The sequence below is a fragment of the Osmia lignaria genome, unplaced genomic scaffold (genome assembly GCF_051020975.1).
Source record: "Osmia lignaria lignaria isolate PbOS001 unplaced genomic scaffold, iyOsmLign1 scaffold0084, whole genome shotgun sequence".
NCBI classification, from domain to species: domain Eukaryota; kingdom Metazoa; phylum Arthropoda; class Insecta; order Hymenoptera; family Megachilidae; genus Osmia; species Osmia lignaria.
In genome coordinates this window covers 47,501-55,000 of record NW_027478225.1, presented here as the reverse complement: position 1 = coordinate 55,000, position 7,500 = coordinate 47,501, and positions in this window count along the sequence as shown.

The window sequence follows — 7,500 nt, the reverse complement described above, 5'->3', positions numbered from 1 at the left end:
TCCTCCTCTCATAAAGCACGAAAATCACTTTCACGCCGTGCATCCATCGTGCAAGCACGTAGACCACACACGCTGGACAATATAATAAAAGATAGCGCGGACAGTGGCATGCTATACAAATCGAGAAAGCGCGTACAGTGATCATGCTGGTCATTTTGCCACCAAATTTTATAATCTTTATCATTAGAGCGGGCCCACCAACCTCGTCTCTGTACTTTATACATTTCTCCTCCATCTGCACACACCTTTTCAAACATTAACGGAGAGAGTTCCTTGGACTTGCTTTAAATGTACATATTAGATATGTTGGAATCTCTCTCCTTTAGAAGTTTCCCCAGCCTTAAAACTTCTTTCATTTTTACTCCTCTCTCCATACTTATTTTCCTCTCTGAACGTATCAGAGAGGATTTTATTTCTGACACCTCTTGACTTTTCTTAAATTCAGGGACGTAATTTTGTTCATAATTCAGTGGACTTTTGTGTATTTTATACTTTAAATATTTCCAAACAGTCTCCCTTCTAAAAGTGATAGAACGAATTTTCGTCTAACACTACTTTCTTGGTTCAAAAATTTTATACAATCTTATAACTTTTTCAGTTTTAACAAATTTTGGTTACAGACAGTTGATGCTCAGTTTGTACAAGTATGCAACATTTATAAGTGCATACAGGTCACCAGCCTTATATTACAAGGCTCACCACATATGGGCCATTCGGTCTTAGACACCGACCCGTGGTAATGCTGTGTGGAGATTAATAATAATCCGCAACGGAAAACCGGAACGAGAATAGTCGAGAAAGTATATTCTCGAGGAGCGGTAGACTGCTTTTCAACCGAAGTCATAAAAGAGCCACACGCTCGACGCTACTCCCGACCGGTCCGAGCGAACCGAAAGTGCCTTCCTATAAATACCGAACGGCCGGCCGCTAGGTCGGCGACGCATGGGCTTACGCCCAGGCGTATGCCTGTGCAAACCGCCGTGAGAGCGTACCATCCCGCCGGCACGGTAAAACTTAGACTGAAAATATCGTCGAACATATCCTTTCATTTTATAACGTTCTATACATGAAAATTAATAAATTAACATGCAGGACATAATAAATTCACATTCTCATGTAAATCATGGGTTTAATTAATATTTTAAAAAATTTTAAAACCGCCCAGAACCGATGAGATGAAAATATTAAAACGATATTTTTGCATTTTCTTACGGTAAAACATTAACAAATAAGCGACTATAGCAATATAAAACTCCATTTGTAATTTAATTAATCAAAATTAATATTTTTTTTTGATTTTTCAGCGATCCAGAACCGATGAGACGAAAACATTAAAACGATATTTTTGCATTTTCTTACGACAAAACATTAACAAATACGAGACTATAACAATATAAAACTACATATGTAATTTAATTAATCAAAATTAATAATTTTTTTTGATTTTTCAGTGATCCAGAACCGATAAGTCGAAAATTTTAACAATCATATTTTTGCATTCTGTACCGTGGATCCATCGTTAAACGCTATTAAACTAACGTCCGTGATGGTATAAATGCAGATTTTCGCTCCGTTTAGCCAAAATAACGAACTTTAGGTGCGCTCCGAAATATTTCAAAGTCCCAGCGGCGTATTGCTTCGCCTCTTAGAACCGATTAGTCGAAAATTTTAACAATCATATTTTTGCATTCTGTACCGTGGATCGATCGTTAAACGCTATTGAACTAACGTCCGTGATGGTATAAATGCAGATTTTCGCTCCGTTTAGCCAAAATAACGAACTTTAGGTGCGCTCCGAAATATTTCAAAGTCCCAGCGGCGTATTGCTTCGCCTCTTAGAACCGATTAGTCGAAAATTTTAACAATCATATTTTTGCATTCTGTACCGTGGATCCATCGTTAAACGCTATTAAACTAACGTCCGTGATGGTATAAATGCAGATTTTCGCTCCGTTTAGCCAAAATAACGAACTTTAGGTGCGCTCCGAAATATTTCAAAGTCCCAGCGGCGTATTGCTTCGCCTCTTAGAACCGATTAGTCGAAAATTTTAACAATCATATTTTTGCATTCTGTACCGTGGATCCATCGTTAAACGCTATTAAACTAACGTCCGTGATGGTATAAATGCAGATTTTCGCTCCGTTTAGCCAAAATAACGAACTTTAGGTGCGCTCCGAAATATTTCAAAGTCCCAGCGGCGTATTGCTTCGCCTCTTAGAACCGATTAGTCGAAAATTTTAACAATCATATTTTTGCATTCTGTACCGTGGATCCATCGTTAAACGCTATTAAACTAACGTCCGTGATGGTATAAATGCAGATTTTCGCTCCGTTTAGCCAAAATAACGAACTTTAGGTGCGCTCCGAAATATTTCAAAGTCCCAGCGGCGTATTGCTTCGCCTCTTAGAACCGATTAGTCGAAAATTTTAACAATCATATTTTTGCATTCTGTACCGTGGATCGATCGTTAAACGCTATTGAACTAACGTCCGTGATGGTATAAATGCAGATTTTCGCTCCGTTTAGCCAAAATAACGAACTTTAGGTGCGCTCCGAAATATTTCAAAGTCCCAGCGACGTATTGCTTCGCCTCTTAGAACCGATTAGTCGAAAATTTTAACAATCATATTTTTGCATTCTGTACCGTGGATCCATCGTTAAACGCTATTAAACTAACGTCCGTGATGGTATAAATGCAGATTTTCGCTCCGTTTAGCCAAAATAACGAACTTTACGTGCGCTCCGAAATATTTCAAAGTCCCAGCGGCGTATTGCTTCGCCTCTTAGAACCGATTAGTCGAAAATTTTAACAATCATATTTTTGCATTCTGTACCGTGGATCGATCGTTAAACGCTATTGAACTAACGTCCGTGATGGTATAAATGCAGATTTTCGCTCCGTTTAGCCAAAATAACGAACTTTAGGTGCGCTCCGAAATATTTCAAAGTCCCAGCGACGTATTGCTTCGCCTCTTAGAACCGATTAGTCGAAAATTTTAACAATCATATTTTTGCATTCTGTACCGTGGATCCATCGTTAAACGCTATTAAACTAACGTCCGTGATGGTATAAATGCAGATTTTCGCTCCGTTTAGCCAAAATAACGAACTTTAGGTGCGCTCCGAAATATTTCAAAGTCCCAGCGGCGTATTGCTTCGCCTCTTAGAACCGATTAGTCGAAAATTTTAACAATCATATTTTTGCATTCTGTACCGTGGATCCATCGTTAAACGCTATTAAACTAACGTCCGTGATGGTATAAATGCAGATTTTCGCTCCGTTTAGCCAAAATAACGAACTTTAGGTGCGCTCCGAAATATTTCAAAGTCCCAGCGGCGTATTGCTTCGCCTCTTAGAACCGATTAGTCGAAAATTTTAACAATCATATTTTTGCATTCTGTACCGTGGATCCATCGTTAAACGCTATTAAACTAACGTCCGTGATGGTATAAATGCAGATTTTCGCTCCGTTTAGCCAAAATAACGAACTTTAGGTGCGCTCCGAAATATTTCAAAGTCCCAGCGGCGTATTGCTTCGCCTCTTAGAACCGATTAGTCGAAAATTTTAACAATCATATTTTTGCATTCTGTACCGTGGATCCATCGTTAAACGCTATTAAACTAACGTCCGTGATGGTATAAATGCAGATTTTCGCTCCGTTTAGCCAAAATAACGAACTTTAGGTGCGCTCCGAAATATTTCAAAGTCCCAGCGGCGTATTGCTTCGCCTCTTAGAACCGATTAGTCGAAAATTTTAACAATCATATTTTTGCATTCTGTACCGTGGATCCATCGTTAAACGCTATTGAACTAACGTCCGTGATGGTATAAATGCAGATTTTCGCTCCGTTTAGCCAAAATAACGAACTTTAGGTGCGCTCCGAAATATTTCAAAGTCCCAGCGGCGTATTGCTTCGCCTCTTAGAACCGATTAGTCGAAAATTTTAACAATCATATTTTTGCATTCTGTACCGTGGATCCATCGTTAAACGCTATTAAACTAACGTCCGTGATGGTATAAATGCAGATTTTCGCTCCGTTTAGCCAAAATAACGAACTTTAGGTGCGCTCCGAAATATTTCAAAGTCCCAGCGGCGTATTGCTTCGCCTCTTAGAACCGATTAGTCGAAAATTTTAACAATCATATTTTTGCATTCTGTACCGTGGATCCATCGTTAAACGCTATTGAACTAACGTCCGTGATGGTATAAATGCAGATTTTCGCTCCGTTTAGCCAAAATAACGAACTTTAGGTGCGCTCCGAAATATTTCAAAGTCCCAGCGGCGTATTGCTTCGCCTCTTAGAACCGATTAGTCGAAAATTTTAACAATCATATTTTTGCATTCTGTACCGTGGATCGATCGTTAAACGCTATTGAACTAACGTCCGTGATGGTATAAATGCAGATTTTCGCTCCGTTTAGCCAAAATAACGAACTTTAGGTGCGCTCCGAAATATTTCAAAGTCCCAGCGGCGTATTGCTTCGCCTCTTAGAACCGATTAGTCGAAAATTTTAACAATCATATTTTTGCATTCTGTACCGTGGATCGATCGTTAAACGCTATTGAACTAACGTCCGTGATGGTATAAATGCAGATTTTCGCTCCGTTTAGCCAAAATAACGAACTTTAGGTGCGCTCCGAAATATTTCAAAGTCCCAGCGACGTATTGCTTCGCCTCTTAGAACCGATTAGTCGAAAATTTTAACAATCATATTTTTGCATTCTGTACCGTGGATCCATCGTTAAACGCTATTAAACTAACGTCCGTGATGGTATAAATGCAGATTTTCGCTCCGTTTAGCCAAAATAACGAACTTTAGGTGCGCTCCGAAATATTTCAAAGTCCCAGCGGCGTATTGCTTCGCCTCTTAGAACCGATTAGTCGAAAATTTTAACAATCATATTTTTGCATTCTGTACCGTGGATCCATCGTTAAACGCTATTAAACTAACGTCCGTGATGGTATAAATGCAGATTTTCGCTCCGTTTAGCCAAAATAACGAACTTTAGGTGCGCTCCGAAATATTTCAAAGTCCCAGCGGCGTATTGCTTCGCCTCTTAGAACCGATTAGTCGAAAATTTTAACAATCATATTTTTGCATTCTGTACCGTGGATCCATCGTTAAACGCTATTAAACTAACGTCCGTGATGGTATAAATGCAGATTTTCGCTCCGTTTAGCCAAAATAACGAACTTTAGGTGCGCTCCGAAATATTTCAAAGTCCCAGCGGCGTATTGCTTCGCCTCTTAGAACCGATTAGTCGAAAATTTTAACAATCATATTTTTGCATTCTGTACCGTGGATCGATCGTTAAACGCTATTGAACTAACGTCCGTGATGGTATAAATGCAGATTTTCGCTCCGTTTAGCCAAAATAACGAACTTTAGGTGCGCTCCGAAATATTTCAAAGTCCCAGCGGCGTATTGCTTCGCCTCTTAGAACCGATTAGTCGAAAATTTTAACAATCATATTTTTGCATTCTGTACCGTGGATCCATCGTTAAACGCTATTAAACTAACGTCCGTGATGGTATAAATGCAGATTTTCGCTCCGTTTAGCCAAAATAACGAACTTTAGGTGCGCTCCGAAATATTTCAAAGTCCCAGCGGCGTATTGCTTCGCCTCTTAGAACCGATTAGTCGAAAATTTTAACAATCATATTTTTGCATTCTGTACCGTGGATCCATCGTTAAACGCTATTAAACTAACGTCCGTGATGGTATAAATGCAGATTTTCGCTCCGTTTAGCCAAAATAACGAACTTTAGGTGCGCTCCGAAATATTTCAAAGTCCCAGCGGCGTATTGCTTCGCCTCTTAGAACCGATTAGTCGAAAATTTTAACAATCATATTTTTGCATTCTGTACCGTGGATCCATCGTTAAACGCTATTGAACTAACGTCCGTGATGGTATAAATGCAGATTTTCGCTCCGTTTAGCCAAAATAACGAACTTTAGGTGCGCTCCGAAATATTTCAAAGTCCCAGCGGCGTATTGCTTCGCCTCTTAGAACCGATTAGTCGAAAATTTTAACAATCATATTTTTGCATTCTGTACCGTGGATCCATCGTTAAACGCTATTAAACTAACGTCCGTGATGGTATAAATGCAGATTTTCGCTCCGTTTAGCCAAAATAACGAACTTTAGGTGCGCTCCGAAATATTTCAAAGTCCCAGCGGCGTATTGCTTCGCCTCTTAGAACCGATTAGTCGAAAATTTTAACAATCATATTTTTGCATTCTGTACCGTGGATCGATCGTTAAACGCTATTGAACTAACGTCCGTGATGGTATAAATGCAGATTTTCGCTCCGTTTAGCCAAAATAACGAACTTTAGGTGCGCTCCGAAATATTTCAAAGTCCCAGCGGCGTATTGCTTCGCCTCTTAGAACCGATTAGTCGAAAATTTTAACAATCATATTTTTGCATTCTGTACCGTGGATCGATCGTTAAACGCTATTGAACTAACGTCCGTGATGGTATAAATGCAGATTTTCGCTCCGTTTAGCCAAAATAACGAACTTTAGGTGCGCTCCGAAATATTTCAAAGTCCCAGCGGCGTATTGCTTCGCCTCTTAGAACCGATTAGTCGAAAATTTTAACAATCATATTTTTGCATTCTGTACCGTGGATCCATCGTTAAACGCTATTAAACTAACGTCCGTGATGGTATAAATGCAGATTTTCGCTCCGTTTAGCCAAAATAACGAACTTTAGGTGCGCTCCGAAATATTTCAAAGTCCCAGCGGCGTATTGCTTCGCCTCTTAGAACCGATTAGTCGAAAATTTTAACAATCATATTTTTGCATTCTGTACCGTGGATCGATCGTTAAACGCTATTGAACTAACGTCCGTGATGGTATAAATGCAGATTTTCGCTCCGTTTAGCCAAAATAACGAACTTTAGGTGCGCTCCGAAATATTTCAAAGTCCCAGCCGCGTATTGCTTTGCCCCGAAATTTTTCAAAGTTCCAGCGGCGTGTTGCTTTCAAAGTGCCTCCCTCTAAATACCGATCGGCAGGCCGCTAGGTCGGCGACGCACGGGCTTACGCCCAGGCGTATACGGGGGCAAATCGCCGTGAGAGCGTGCGATTTTGACTTTCGCAATAAGATAGTCTCCTTTATGAAAAGGAGCGTACACGTCTCCCAAAAAAAAAAACAGTTTCATGACGATCAATGTAGTTCTTGATCGAAATGTATCATAGGACGAAGATTTTATCGAAAAGTACGAACTTTGGCGACGCATCGAAATTTTTCAAAGTTCCAACGGCGTGTTGCTTTCAAAGTGCCTCCCTCTAAATACCGATCGGCAGGCCGCTAGGTCGGCGACGCACGGGCTTACGCCCAGGCGTATACGGGGGCAAATCGCCGTGAGAGCGTGCGATTTTGACTTTCGCAATAAGATAGTCTCCTTTATGAAAAGGAGCGTACACGTCTCCCAAAAAAAAAAACAGTTTCATGACGATCAATGTAGTTCTTGATCGAAATGT